The sequence below is a fragment of the Dermacentor silvarum genome, chromosome 3 (genome assembly GCF_013339745.2).
Source record: "Dermacentor silvarum isolate Dsil-2018 chromosome 3, BIME_Dsil_1.4, whole genome shotgun sequence".
Lineage (NCBI taxonomy): Eukaryota > Metazoa > Arthropoda > Arachnida > Ixodida > Ixodidae > Dermacentor > Dermacentor silvarum.
Genome location: NC_051156.1, coordinates 161,448,622 through 161,464,686, shown reverse-complemented (window position 1 = coordinate 161,464,686; position 16,065 = coordinate 161,448,622). Strand labels below are relative to the sequence as shown.

At 44.1% G+C, this 16,065-nt stretch overlaps 1 long non-coding RNA gene across 1 annotated transcript; it reads right to left on the bottom strand.

Annotated features, from left to right (window-relative positions):
* Positions 1-13,213: 13,213 nt before the first annotated feature.
* Positions 13,214-15,462, bottom strand: LOC119444088 (uncharacterized). Its single transcript, XR_005190448.2, has 2 exons — positions 15,295-15,462; positions 13,214-13,330 (listed from the first exon to the last, which is right to left on the bottom strand). It is a non-coding gene; the product is annotated as an uncharacterized LOC119444088 (long non-coding RNA).
* Between the last annotated feature and the right edge of the window lie 603 nt (positions 15,463-16,065).

Below are 16,065 nucleotides of genomic sequence, written 5' to 3'. Positions count from 1 at the left end.
TTCAGCCGGAGGCATACAGTAATATTTCGTTGGCATGCTTGCTATAAACGTGGTTTCCACAATATAAATCTATGATTTCTTGCTGTATGCTTGAAGAAAATTTAGTGAGCCAACATGAAACATCAGGATCTAAACAAACCCACATGTGTGCATATTTCAAGTTTTAATTATTATTGGCAGTATTTTTTATTACCATTATAGCGTGAAATATCACTGCGTATCGTGTTTCGTCTAGTTTTTAGATGTTGTAGAACAATTTTTTTTCTTTTCAAGCTATTCAGTGTCACTTAGATACCTTTATAATTTTCTCATAGTAGAGCACTACAAAAATTTAAAAAGATCTCGATGAAACGATGAAGATGCGCCATTAGTACTTTAAAGGTGTCGCAGACGTCAGTGAGACCTTCAGAAAATTGTTTATACTTTGCAAAACCTTACTGCGTGGTACTCTTGTGACATTTAGGGATAAAAAAACATTTTGGCAGCAATAAACTGCCATTTTCCGTTGCCGATTGCAATAGGCTGCGCTCTTTTGAAGAAAGATAGCAAAGAAAAATAATGAAAAATTCCAGCAGCGTGACTACAAAGAAAATGGAAAAGCCGGGATTCACATGACGGTTCAGGACCACTGATATGCACAAAAACAGACTAAATAGTTTTACTATACGAATAACATTAGTTCCTTGCATTTTTGTTGAAAAATCAACTAAGATATGAAAACTTTAATCAGCTTGTAAAAAAGAGGAATAATACCTGCGTCTTCACATATATTGAACATTTGATGAAAGCAAGAGCGACCCGATCTTAAAGAGGCCCTGAACCACTTTTTATTGAAGTGTAGAAAGGCATCTGAAGTGAAAATAGGCTACTTAAGAAATCATCATCATCAGAAGCAGCAGCAGCTTATACATACTTCAGAAATATTTTGCCGCAAAAATTACTTCAATGCGCTCACCAGAAGCGGAGTTATTGGAAATCAAACACGGCCCCCCGCTGTGTTCCCGTTCCTTCTTCAATGTCTTGCACTGCGAAGGCTACGGTGGAGTGGGGCGTGGTCACAACGCTCCGTCTTCTATATATTTCACCGTGACGAGCAGTTGAATTTTCCTTTTGGATGTGACCGCAACGCCGCGACTTCCGATTTTGGGTCCTACGACGCGCTGAACGCAAGGCAAACGTAAAGCCCCTTGGTCCTGAAAGTAGCGACACTCGCCTCCGCACTCGCGCATTCCTCCTCAATCCTCCTCGGTTTTCTCCCCTCCCCGGGCCGCCGCGGTATGCATTAGAGATGGGCAAAACGGCTCACTTCAGTGAGCGGCACGGAACGGCTCAGCTCACTGAAATGAACCGGTTCTTTTGAACGGCTCACCGGTTCACTTAAACGTGTAACCTGTTTTATGCATATTCTAAAGTTATCTGGCTTTGAAAAAATGATATATGCATAATTTAATAACCGTGTTATTGGTATTTTGGCTATGTTTAGAGAATATTTTTACACATATTAAAAGCGTGAATTTTTAGTTGTAATGAAACTTTCTTTTCTGATATTGGGGGATAAAATGCTTATGATACTGTAATAGGCAGAATGTGACGTACTTTTTTCAGAGAAAGATATCTTACTTCATCGTCAGTACAGAAGCTTGTCTGTTTTTGTGGTACTTTAAAATCAACTTCAGTCAAAATAAGAACACAAAATTATTGTGCATTATCTTTCAACTTTATTCATTTATTCACATACGTACGTTCACTATTAATATGAGTGAAGCTGTAACGCCATGCAAAATGAATGTAGAAATCATTTCTTGAAGTACAATTACAAAAATCATACGAAAGATCCACACTGCCGCATGAACCTTTCGTTTTTTTATTTTCTGTTCTCGTTTTTTTTTTTTTTTTTTTCCTCTTGAGCGCACGCGCGATACTGGCGATCATGCCATCATGCGCTAGGACAAAAGAAAAAAGAAGAAATGAAGTTCTATTACAACACAACAGATCATTCGCCTCGTTTTAATGACGTGCTAATGATACACGCTCAGAAAATACACTGAAGTGGGTGTCACGGGCGACATTTTCATGACTACACTAATTGGCACAAATGAAGACCAGGACGTAAACTGTACGTCCACCTGTTGTCTATAGGACACGAAAGACCGTCTTCGAAGTGTTCTTGGACCTGCGCACGATGTGCGATCGGTGAGAGTCGTGAGACATCGTCCGAACAGCAGCAGGCAACGAACGGTACCATCCTTTGCCAATTAAGGCTTCTTTACTTCTCCCCTCGGTGGCATCGGGTGCCACACCATAGGACGCACAAAAAACCGAAGAGAGTGCTGCGCACACGCACACACTGCGAGCGAGTACCAGTAGCGCGAGTCTGCCCATACCAGCCACCATTCGTCGGTCAGAAATCGAAACCCAGCAGAAGACCCGGCTCCGACGGAACGGTTCGGCGCGGCTCATTCAACGAGAGAGAACCGGCTTCCTCACTCCGAAAGAACCGCCGCTCACTTACTGAACCACGGCTCATTCGCTCTTCAAAAGAGCGGGTCAAAAGAACGGGCTCGCTCCCGAGCGCTCTCTAGGAACGGTTCCTCACGGCTCACTGAACGAGAGAGAGCCGCCTTCCTCTCTCCGAAAGTACTGCTTCTCACTTACTGAACCACGGCTCCCTCGCTCTTCAAAAGAGCATCTCGAAAGATCCGGCTCTTCAATAGAGAGGCTCAAAAGATCCGGCTCGCTTTTGAGCGCTCAGGAGCGAGCCGGATCTTTTGAGCCGACTGCACACACAGTAAGCAGCTGCACACCCACATATATGTCTTGCCACTAAGTCCTACTGCTTCTAACGTGCTAAGAATGGCTTCATGGGTGACATTATCGTAAGCCCCTTTAACGTTCTAGAAGCAGAGCAACAGATAGTCGTTTACATACCTTCTGGTGTTGCTACCAAGTCAACAAGTACCAAGTACCAAGTCAATGCTACCAAGTCAACAACGTTGTCTGTTGACGAACGGCCGCGCCTGAATCCGGCCATAGCATCTGGGTAGATTTCATAGTACTCTAAGTACCATTCCAGACGTGTTAAAATCATTCTTTCCATTGTTTTTCTGACACAGCTGGCAAATGCGATCGGACGGTATGAGTAAATGTCCGAAGGTGACTTGTCAGCTTTGAGAGGTGGAATAAGGTGACGACTTTCAATCCTGCTGTGGAACATGGTTCTTCACCGCCGGACACTTTCATTCAAAACACTACACATGAGCAATGGACTGTCGATTATTAGTATCGTTATTGATAAAACAGTTTCCTCAATAAAGCTATATTCGTTTGTGCTGGCGGCTGCTTCTTGAAAGCGAGTTTGTCATCTTTCTGGATGACAGTACTTAACCCAGTTCTTGCCACCATTGTTGCTCTTGTTTATTGGAGATGGGACAACATCGACAAGACCATTTTACTTACAGCTGTTACAACGTATATATAACGAGGTGGGTATTAGACCTGGCCTACTTGGGAGAACCGAAGGGGAACACCACTGCACTTACGTCCCGAGCGACAGCGAGAGTTCGAGAGCCCTGTATCTAAACCTCGAGGGCTGCTTGCTAAGAACCTCAAAGGAAGTCACAGCAGACCAGCGACATTATTTTAGAGAGAGAGAGTGATAACTGAGAGGAAGAGACGCTATTTTGAGCAGCCCTTTAGGGAGCACGTCTCCGCGCCTACCGGACCTGATTTGGTGAACTGCAATCTGACATCTACGTACAATGTCCCTCTCCACAGTACGCAAGGTCCTATCGAAAAAGGAAATACACAGATCCATTGTATAAGGATGTATCTATGTGAAGTGAGTAACTAGGTGCTGTGAAAGAGTTGACCTTCTGCACCGTGCATTGCAGAATGGCGATTACGTGCCTGCCAGACAGGACGGCATGACACGCACAGTCGTTTACCTGGCGACCCACACTACTCACGCGAGGCTAGATTACACTGTGACCCACATCCACCGCAGCCTTGGCATAGTGGCTAGGGCAGTCGGCTACCCGCCGCGGTTGCTGAGTTAGCTAAGGCCTTGCGCTGCTGAGCACGAGGTCGCGGGATCGAATCCCGGCCTTGGTGGCCGCATTTCTATGGAGGCTAAATGCAAAAACGCCCGTGTGCTTGCGTTGTAGTGCACGTTAAAGATCCCCAGGTGGTCAAAATGAACCCAGAGCCCTCCACTACGGCGTGCCTCATAATCAGAACTTGTTTTGGCACGTAAAACTCCGGAAAGAAGGGCGTCGGGTTCGACTGTGGAATATAGTTTGTTTGTTACCGCCGGACACCCACCGGCATACAAATCAGGCGAAATAAGCGTCTCCCAACCAGGTGCCCCGCCTTTCCTCAGGGCTTGGAGAATCTTTGCTAACCCTACCGTTCCCTTCGGGAGATTAGTTTCGAACATCAAAGGTGGTGTCGCTATGTGTGCAGCTCAGATGGCACTCTTGTACTGGCGCACACTGTGTCAAGCTACTGCGAATGTCGAACACATGACCAGTCCGAGCACTCATCGCAGCTTTGGGCCTCGAAACATGTAAGCCGACCGAAAGCAGCGTTCTCTAAAAAAACAGTAATTAAGGCCGCCCCCTAGCCGGTCACAGACGGCTTCGTTCTAGAGCACCCACCGCGACTATGCAAGGCAGACTATAGCTGCCGCCGGGTACCTCCCAATGAAATAGGCACAAGCGCTATCCCAGCCCATTATGAGGCCTAAACTATTGGAAAGGAGAGTTTGTCCCCAACCCGGGGTCGTCCTCAGCTATATGTACATTGGGACGCCACATGGGAAATGCGCGCCATGGGAGCGGCCCAAACTTTCTTTTTTCTGGGCTCACGAGGGTTTCGAGGGGAGTTTAAGGCGCGGAGGCGCTCAATTGCGAAGGCCTTCTTCTGGGTGCTACTTCAGTAAAACAGCAGTCGTCTTCCTAGCATATTGGTGATCGTCGAAAAGTTGCAGCTATGTCTTTGCCACCAATACTCTGGAGAATGTTGTAGTGTCCGGCAAAACCCAGACCACCGCGGCTCACTGGTAATTGCAAACATTTTGTTTAGATAAAATTGGTCTTAGCGATAAAGCCCAGGTGCAATACCCCAAAAAATTTTGTCAAATTGGGCTCCTCCTAGCTGACCTCTAACGTGGAGCCGCGGAATGAGACGTGAGGGAAAAAATTTACGGATTACTGGCTAATGTAAACCGCACAAAGAAGTCTATTCAGGTAAGCAAGGCAACTTTTACATTAGAACACTCGTTAATTATGTTTTCACCATATTCATGGGTATATCGCAGGCTCATTGCCAGCTGTTCTTTGAAGTTTGATATCGACTACAGTGCACGATATATCGATATTTGACACCGGCCTTCACCGCCGTTGCACAAAGTTCGATTGGAACTGGCATTAGCGTTTAACTGTAAAAGTGCTTCGTATTCTCGGCCCATGAAGAACCGAAGAGCATTATAGAAAAGTGATTAGGGAGTCAAGTTTGTCTGCACTTGCTTGCACTACGGCTGCCTTTCTTGTACTTCTCTGGGAACATACGCAGGCATGAACAGAAAGTGATGTTACCCAGTAATCAAGTTGAGCTACGGCTAAACGCTGAGCTTGCAGTGTCACTTTATACATTTACAGAGTACTTAGGTCAGTTGTCTAAAAGGCTGCTTCTATATTTCGAGGAATGGCGTTTGCATGTTTTTCTAGGGAAGATACCAGACGACGGTCTTCCATCTGAGTCACGGATGGTGGAATGTGTCGAAAAAAGGGACCACGCAGGCAAACATCCGATCATTCTTGTGGGTTTTGCTACCTGCGCATTAGCTCATTTCTTTCACAGGTGCGGTCTGAAAAAAGTCGCAGTTCTGCCGGAAAGGCGAATCATCGATTGCAATAGCAAATTAGTGGACAACTATACGAAGTAAGGATAGTAGCTTTATCGGCCGCGTATACTTGTAAACATAGACACACTAATTAAACTGACAGGCATGGTGTCACGTGCGCACAAGCAAACATGAACACATCTCACTCGATAACAGTGGAAGCTCGCTGTAAAAACGCTGGAGAGAGGAAACGGGGCAGCAGCAGCAAGCGTATTGACCTGCGAGTTGCCGCTCTCATAAACGTTAACTAAGAGGCGGAAAAACACAGCGCAGGGCGCACTTTGTCCCCGTCGCAGATGGCTTTCAAGATACAGGGAACGTTCAGGCCACCCGGGGTAGAACGCCCCTCGCCCCCTCACCCCACCACTCTTCCTACTCTACCCCTGGAGGCTTACACGCAACGGAAGACGGCGCGCTTCCTCCCCGTTTCCTTCCCTTGCGTGCGGGAGATTGAGCCGCGATCGCCGCCTCACCCTCGCACTCTTTCACTCGCACATACAGCATACGGCACGCGCCGACGATTTTATCGCCCTCAGACTTTATACGGAACCTCACGACAACGCCGATGGCAGAAATGCGCCCAGAGTGTCGTTATAATTGCTCTCGCATTAAAACAGCGCACAGAAGTGGCGCAGCTAGAACTGACCAGTGCACGTCCAAGCTATCACAGCAGGCTATGCAATCTTTCCGCAACGCAGGATTTTTTTTTTTTGCGATTTCCATCCTTAAAGGAGCTATAGATTAAAGCAAAAACATGTAGCACATCGACAGTTCCCGAACCAAAAACTACGATGGCAATGTCAGCAACCGTCATTTTTAGAATATGATCATATAACACAGTCACTTCTGTTGGCTTTTCATATAGCTGAATGAATAACGTGTTGTGTCGTCTTCAAGTGTAACTCAGCAGTGCTTTTGCGGACCGTAGTTGCAATAAAACTATTCATTTATTTATAACGTGTCTCCTAAGAACGTCCATACGGAATTTCTTGCATAATGCCTCATTATTTTTTTTATTTTCTTTTTCAAGCTTTTTAGCCTAATTACTACTTTTAGTGTAATTACTCTTTTATTCACATGCCTACTATCGAACAGGCTTACAACGTAATAAATATTGGCTATTTTTACTACAAGCTTGTTAATAAATAAATTAGTCACCATAAAGGTTGATGAGTCAAACAAACACGTATGCATATTTCGATTGCCTTATTGTCATTGCCTGTGTTTTTTATTAAATTAGCAGGGCAAAATCTTAGCGCCTACCGCGTTTCGTTGGGTTTTTAAGATTCTCGGAATGAATTGTTCTCTTTTAAGTCTTCGCTCTCACTTTTGTTTGCCTTGTGATTTTAGCGTAATATAGCGCTGGAATTGGAGAGTTTATCATGAAACATTAATAATGCGATTTTATAAATTTAATCGCATCGCAGACGTCAGTGACACCTTCTCAGAATTAACTATACCTTACAAGAATGTACTTTATTTGGTTCCCGCGGTATTTAATGATCATAATAACATAGACCTTTGTTGGCAACAATAAATTGCCACTTTCCGATGCCGAGTGTCATATGTTGCTCTTTTAAGAAGGCCAGCTAGGAAAAAAAGAATGAAAATTTTCAGCAGCGTGACACAGAAAAATAGAAAGGTTAGAATCCAAATGGCGGTCCGTGACCACTACTACAGAAAATAACATTTGTAATAATAATACTAATTGAATAGCATTCATTTCTCCGGTTTTTATCCGCCACAGGAACATAGTTACACGCGGGCTTATAAAAAATCATCAGCTTGTTAAAAACACCTGTGTCTTCATGTTTACCGAATAATTTTTATCAAAACTGACCCAACGCTATCATTTAATACCACAGTACTTACGGCAAACGGCAAATTATTGTTGTAAATTTGCATGATTGGAGTAGCCTTACTATTCCTTCATGTGCCAGCCAAGAATCCAAAAAAGCGTTCAGAAAATGTCTATATTTCTATTTGCACATCTGGACAGCAAACGTTTTGCAGATTCGAAATATATATAACACGCGAGTAGTACACTCACAACTTTTTTTCCGAAAATGCGCCATAAGAAGAAGCATGTACATTGACTAGAAATTTTAGATTTGACAGGAGTTCAGTTCCGTCACAAGCTCTCGATGCTTGATGTATGTTTCAAGCAAACATTTGTTTAGACAGGCTTGCAAATGCGAAAAGGGAGTTCTTGAAAAGTGGCTATGCATGATTAAAGCATTGATTTCCTACTGTTACAGAGCAGTGGGGCACGCTGTGCCTATGAACAGAGACGATTTGGCAAGAAGGCCGGTTCGGGCAGCCATCTTGTGTATCCAGCGTTGCTGCAATTGCAAGTACATACACTGTAAGTACACCTACGCTTCACTGATTTTGCCCCATGGTAATATGATATATCTCACAACACGGTAGGAGGCAAAGTCCCACACCACAATGCTTGCACCAGAAGCCTGTTGCGTTGCGGACTTTATTGCCAGTGTCACTTCGACGTTTAAACAGACAACGCACCACCTTCTTGGGCGTTCTTTGCCTGCCGAAATCATCTCAGAGGCTGCTGTAATCATCTTCCGACCTTGATAATTCAATCAAATTTAGGCCGCGATTTCGCGATGGGCACGGCAACGCGCAACTGGCAGTCTCCATTTCAACATATCCGGCGGAAGAACGGAATATGTAGGCCCCCTGGCAGCCAAAGAGGTAACTCGACACAACGTCAAAATCGATAGAGCAAGTTCTTTCCGTTACACCTCACTTAGAGCGCTCAAAACACGTCGACGAGACAGACTGTCCAATGGACTTTCTGCTCAACGAAATTATAACAGAGTAACACTTGTCAACGGCCCTTGAAGGGTTAACTAACGGTTGTTATGAAATCCCCACCCTCGCTTGTACATACCTGTTAATCTGCACTTGCGTGCTTTACGCCATCCGCTCTTCCAGCACGCGCACTATCTTGCATATTCAGTGGTGTGTTCGCTCCCACAGCAAAGTCGACTCTCCTTGTTCTACTTTTCGACTGTGCAACAATGGGCTGCGACTGACATTATTTTAGCTTTCGTAATGGTTCTTTGATGGCAGCGCCAGCATATATATAGAGTCAATCGTATACGGCACAATAATATTGTTTTAGAGTGATGCGGTTATGCAAGCGTTCACCTGAATTAGGAATAGTGCCACTTTGGGCTGCGAGAAGGGCTAATGTTGGGTCGGCCATACTGGTCCTGTTATTCTGATTCTATCTCCATGTAGTCTGTTCATACAAACCATGTACACTTCCTGCCTTCCCGTTGCAAATGGTAGGAGGTGAAATGTATTTGCGGCTGACAATACAGGCAAGCAGTGGAGTTGGCTCCAGTTTTTGCCCGTTGATAATTGATACGGCCTCTGCTTTACCATCACCATCAGTTGTCCTGGTGCGCCATCGACATCGAGGAACGTTCTACAGCTCCGGTGGCATTGAAGTTCGAAACTGGTTGCACGTATTGAGCCCATGAGTACCCCCTACCAGTGGTATCCCACCGTCACGGTAGCCAACGTGATCGCTCGCTTGACAGGCAAAGCGATGGTGTGCTTCGAGAATCATGAAGAATAATTATGCAACTGTGACCCTTTAAACAGAAATTCCAAGAGTTATTGTGCCAGTTCACAGGCTGCATTATTCGCGTGAAAAATGATGCCGTTCAACTGAACGTTGACGGAGTCCTACTTCGCATATGAAGAGTATATGCTGGCTCTGTGAGTTAAATACGACAGCAACATCACATACGTTGATGGGTTAAAGTACGTCTTCAAGTAAATTCTGAATTGAGTTTTGTGCTAGCACACAGGGGCACGAAAAGAGGGTAAAGGATACACGAAGCACTACTTCATCATCAGCAGCCTATATTTATGCCCACTGCAGGATTAAGGCATCTCCCTGTGATCTCCAATTACCCCTGTCTTGCGCTAGCTGATTCCAACTTGCGCCAGCAAATTTCCTAACTTCATCACCCCACCATGTTTTCTGCCGTCCTCGACTGCGCTTCCTTTCTCTTGGTACCCATTCTGTAACTCTAATGGTCCACCGGTTATCCATCCTACGCATTACATGGCCTGCCCGGTTCCATTTTTTCCACTTAATGTCAACTAGAATATCAGCTATCCCCGTTTGTTCTCTTATCTACACCGCTCTCTTCCCGTCTCTTAACGTTAGGCCTAACATTTTTCGTTCCATCGCTCTTTGTGCTGTCCTTAACTTGTTCTAGAGCTTCCTTGTTGACCTCCAAGTTTCTGCCCCACATGTTAGCACCGGTAGAATGCAATGATTGTACACTTTTCTCTTCAACGACAGTGGTAAGCTCCCAGTCACGATTTGGCAATGACGGCCCAATGCCATTTTTCTGTAAATTTCTTTCTCATGATCATGGTCCCCTGTAAGTAATTGACCTATATAAACGTACTCTTTTACAGACTCTAGAGGCTTACTGGCGATCCTGAATTCTTGTTCCCTTGCCAGGCTTTTTCACATTATCTTTGTCTTCTGCATATTACTCTTCAACACCACTTTTACACTTTCTCGATTAAGGTATTCCAGCTAAAACACGTTGTGGGGCTAGTTGGTGCATAGCTTTCTAAAGATGAAGCGGCAACAGTGACGGCACAAAGACAGGACAAGGCGCTTAAGCGCGATTAAAGTACTCGATCTTTTGCTGTAATTCGTACCCACTGTTGCAGAACCGAAGGTTGAAGGCTGCTGAAAGAAACGCATGCTGGAAGCATGCGTTTTTTTCGCTATCCAACCAGAAATTGATTACCTGGAGAATAGTGTGCACTGAAAGTGCGTATACCATGTCTTGTATATTAGCGGTTGTTCTTTGTCCGAATAAATTAGTTGTAAGTAGCGCTTCGTGTGTTCTTTACCCTCTTCTTGTGTCCCTGTATGCTAGCACAGAACTCATTTCAGAATTTGCTTGAAGACGTGTGATCAGCGTATGTGATGTTGCTGTCGTATTCAACTAACAGAGCCAGCATGTACTCTTCAAATGCGATGTAGGACTCCGTCAACGTTCAGTTGAGCAGCGTCATTTTTTACGCGAATAATGCGACCTGTGAGCTGGCACAAGAACTCGTTGAATTTTGGTTTACAAAGGTCCCAGCTGCATAATTATTATTCATGATTCTCGAACCACACCATCTATTTAAATATATATCTCCCTTTTGAGAATAATGCAGTTGACGTGTTACCTGTTTTGAAGCAGGCTTTAACGTCTCTATAAATAACGCTTGAATGACCTGCCAATTAGTCAATCAACTTTTTTGATCATAAGCTTTATTTTTTTAATAACCACGTATGCTAGAGCGCTCAAGAGCTGCTGTGCGGCTCCAATCTTATCATACAGCTCATTCCAAATTGCTGAAGCCCACCACTGAAAATTTGTGTAACACAAGCGCTCCCAATTAGTCATGTCATAATGTGCTTGATATTTCCTTTTCGAAGTATAGACAGAGCTCAAGGGAAAGCTTAAACGAATCAGCGTCATCCGCGCTGGTATTCAAAATGATAGGCAACCTGTTAACAGGGGAAGTCAGAAGGTGGTTGCTGTGACCTATATTTAACGTGTGTCACAAAATGCAAGAAGTTCGGGTAACAAGCAGGATTTAAAGTGCTGTTCTCGGCGCCCATAACATTTCCCCGCCTGTTTATGGCGGCATACCCATGTAAATGACATATTGCCATTTGTTGCAGGGATTACCTGCAGAATGCCTTTCCTGTCAATCCAACACAGAAATTGAATATGTGCAGAATAGTACATACTGAAAGTTCGCTTACATTGTCTTGCATATTAGGGCACGTTCTTCCTCGAAATAAGCGAGTAGTAAGAAGCACTTTGTGTGCTTTGTACCCCTTTCTTTATGTCTGCGCCTGCTGGCGCAAAAACAATTTCGCAATGCAAAACAAACTTTTACTGAAGGATATTGCTGTTAATGCTTTCAACTTCATAAGCAGAATCTGTTCTACTGTGGATACCATTATCAAAGCACACCAGCAATTCGGGCAAGTGACAAGCCGGTGCGTTGCGCAACCATTCGCTGGAGTCCCAATGCTTCTTTATCGTGTTCCTGTGTGGGCCAAATAGAATCGCCATATCCATCGTCATCTGAAAGACTTCTGACGCGGCAGCCACTGTTCTCTATTGGGGTGCTTGTGACCCCAACCCTACTTCAGCTTCGTTAGTCCAAGCCATCTTTCAGGAGGACTTCGCAAACAGTTGTCTTCTAGTGATGTTCTGCCGACTTTCCCAGGCTTATGGAACGCATTAAAGCGCAGTTTTCTCCTCTCTGCAGAAGCAGCAGCAGCTTCTGCTGCTGCTGTTGATGCTTGATTAGGCGGCTCACTTATGACTTACATGACACGCATGTCATGACATCTATGTCATAACCTATCATTCATGTTCGTCATACACTAAACTATGCTCTACTATACACTATACTATACTATAAATTGTCATACTATGCCAATTTCGGTAACTACCAAGTTAACGAAACGACCCTGAGAGCACCAAGACGTAGGCAGCTGTTTCATGACCTTCATCACACACGTGTGATGGTATTCATGTCATGACCTGTCATTTATGTTCGCCATACACTCTTCTCATAGTATGCTGATTTTGGTAAATACCAAGTTAACGATACGACCATGACAGCACCAAGACGTATACGGCTAGATAGGTAGATAGATACTGTCAAAGTGGCAAATGCTCACCAAGAAATGCTTCACATTTAAAAATAAATAAATAAACTGAGGCGGGTGAATAGCTAGGCATAGCAGCATTTTCGCAGTCCGGTAGAGGATCAAATACCAAGATCTCTGCTACTGAAAGATGAACAGTAATGTGGCTGCAGCGGTGCGGAATTCCTTTTTACTACTATAAATAACATCCGTATCCTCTCGGACCTCCTTTTGTGTGTGATTATTTGCTTGTGTGAATATTCCCTGCTAATGAATTAAACAAAAGAAACTGAATGAATTCTCAGTGTTCTTGTAAAGAAAGCAGGTCATCTTTCTTGTTATTGATAATGATAATGATGATGACTTCTGATAATTGTATTGCTTTCAATCGCGGTGGCTTCAAATAATCACCAAGTCTACATAAACAAATACCTGCTTCACTGCGTCAGCAAAACTGGCGTCGTAGCTAAGAGAACAGAATAACGCCGCCGTTGTACATGTTTATTCAATCGGTAAGTTTGGTTATCTGGTGAGCCTGAAGAAATGTATACAAATAGAGACGAAGTCACACTTCATCCAAGAGCACTTCCACACAGCTCGTATTCTCCGGTTGGCGAACACACCCCTTTTTCGCACTGTCCCAGGGGGCAACTTCGTTGTGCGAATGGTTTTATCGCTTTAGCGTCTTCAGTTCGGAGGGCCTTGAATGGAAACAATACAAGTAAGTTGTCAGCTCCAAAATAGCTTCTCCTACCTTCAAGTTAATTTATTCTCGGCATGATTGTTAATGTTTGAGGGCGTAGCTACAGGAAAAAGCGCTACTGGGGGATAGTGTTATGCACACTTATGAGCAAAAGTATACGGACCATGGACTTACCGAAAGAAAATTGAATTCACTCGCAATTGTTGTGCGTAAACTGAAATTGCAATACTAACTGGAAAGTTTGCAGTATCAAGTTTGAACTGTAGTACTCATTTCAAATTACACATGTAACCGCGGAAAAGAAATCGGCTTTATATCGAAACCCCTGCTCCGTATACTTTTCCTAAGGGGAGTACATGCATATCTTGTGACAGTTATTATGACAGCATATTTGAAAGTTGTACGCTATTGCGAAAATTTGAATGATTTGTTATTTGTCTATAACAATAAATAGATGAACTCATAGCCTTAGCAAAGTATTAGACCATTACACAGACTATGATTCCTAGTTTTGTAAGCCGCATAACTTGCAGTAAACATTCGCTTAATAATTAAACAAGCTTGATTTCACGGGCGCATAATATGCATAAACCGTCGTGACTGGTCGACCGTGAGCAATCGCTACATCAACGCAGGCGCGATGAGCGCCAGCAGCGTGAAATGAACGCTTCGCGCTGGTGCTGGCTTCACTACTTGAACTGCTTCGCGTATCGAGAACTCAGCACACATGCTGCCATCTCTGCTCTCTCATGCTTACCGCGGGCGTGCCGCGTGTGCGCTCAGTCGCGCAGACAGCCTTGCGCAACCGCGGCCCGGGTATATGAAAAGACGCGCTCTCTGCTTCCTTAGCGCGTGCTCGATCACATGTGGGGCGCGCTGGAAGAGGGCGCGAGTCAAGCCCACGTCCTAGGGAGCCTACCACGTCATTCTCAGATCACACTTGAACGCTTGCCCTTTAAACCACAGCATACTGCGCACGGAGCGCTGATTGTAATCCCACTTGGCCTTGAATATACTGAACGTCGTGGGGACCGCGATGGCGAAGCCAAACATTTGCCTGCAAAGTTCATATAATTGCTATGACGTTATATACGTGAAGAAATAGAATCATACAAGCACTATTATTTGTATAAGAAGAGCACTTTCTTCTAGAATAAGCCAACAAAGACATTTAATAATTTGTGTAGAAAAAGCGTAAGATTCTTGATAATGTTTCATGCTTCAGAGGTGCGAAAACTGTTGTAGATAGAGCAACGGCCTTGCTTGAAAATATTCTCTCAAGATCTCTTTGAAAAATGTGGTAATTGAGTGCTTCTGCCAATTCAAAGATCTTAACTCCTGGAGCAATGGTTTTTGCTTTAAACTACATTAGTGGAATTTGCCCGTCCCAAGCAAGTAGGTAGAGAACATAGCTTGAAAGTATTATTTTGGTGGAGCATGCGAAGATGGTTTGCCTAAAATTTTCATTGGCAGGCAGCTTTCATTCGCTAAAGGTAATGAGCCAGCTGCAGGTGTCAGTTGGGGTCCAATAAATGGTTTATTTATTTCTGAAGCCTGAACAAAGAGATTGGAATCATATTTAACAACATCCTGACCAATGCAGCATAAAATTATTACTGGAGTTGCAATGAGATAGGAATCTTATGGTACGTGCTACTTGTTTACCGTAAAGCTGGTTTCAGTCGCTAAGAATGCGGAAAAATTACTAGTTGTGTCATTTTTATAAACGCTCAAAGGCTGTACGGTTACACTTATACCCCTATGCGTCCGCGTGAGTCGCGTGAAATCTCGCGAAAATGAAAGTATCTACGAAAGTGATCGGCCGAGAATACCGCCCCTGTTTTACTCGCTACAGATACCAATACAGCCACAGGTTTGCTACAGGTATTATGATGTCAGCATTATGAGGCCGTTGCTAGAAATATTAGAATGTGGTTGCATTAAAAATATTCGATTACTCACGTAGCAAGGAGTATTATCTGGTAGTGTTCGATTTAATCCTGTGCAAGTAAGGCAGCATCCAACAGGTCTCTGTAGAAAAGTTCATTCAGCTGTCATTTGAACTTGCGCAAACAAGATAGCAAGAACATTACTTTAAAGTTAAACTAGCAAGGAGTCTTATCTGGTAATGTTCGATTTATTCCTTTGCAAATAAGGCAGCATCGAACAGGTCTCTCCAGAAAAGTTTATTCTTCAGCTGTCATTTGAACTTGCGCAAACAAGATAGCAAGAAAATTACTTTAAAGTTAAACTATACATATTGGTTATAAAGCACTGTATTAGTTAAAGCGTATGGGTCCGAAGATCATCATCATCAGCAGCAGCCTATATTTTATGTCCACTGCAGGACGAAGGCCTCTCCCTGCGATATCCAATTACCCCTGTCTTGCGCTAGCGTATTCCAACTTGCCCCTGCAAATTTCCTAACTTCATCATCCCATCTGGTTTTCTGCCGACCTCGACTGCGCTTCCCTTCTCTTGGTATCCATTCTGTAACCAGAATGTGTCCGAAGATATTCAACGTCAAATCAATCTACCAGCACACTGCTTTCGCGCTCAAAAGTGGAATACAAAGACAAACCCCCTACGTGGCGCAGCCGATTTCCAGGAAAAGCGCGATTCCTCGTATCGAGGCAAACTGCCGTGTTTCATAGGTGCCCGGTTCATTTTCTACTCCGTTCCGTTCGTCCTTCCGTTTTTCGTGTCTCGAAAAACCCGCAGTGCCATCTAGGA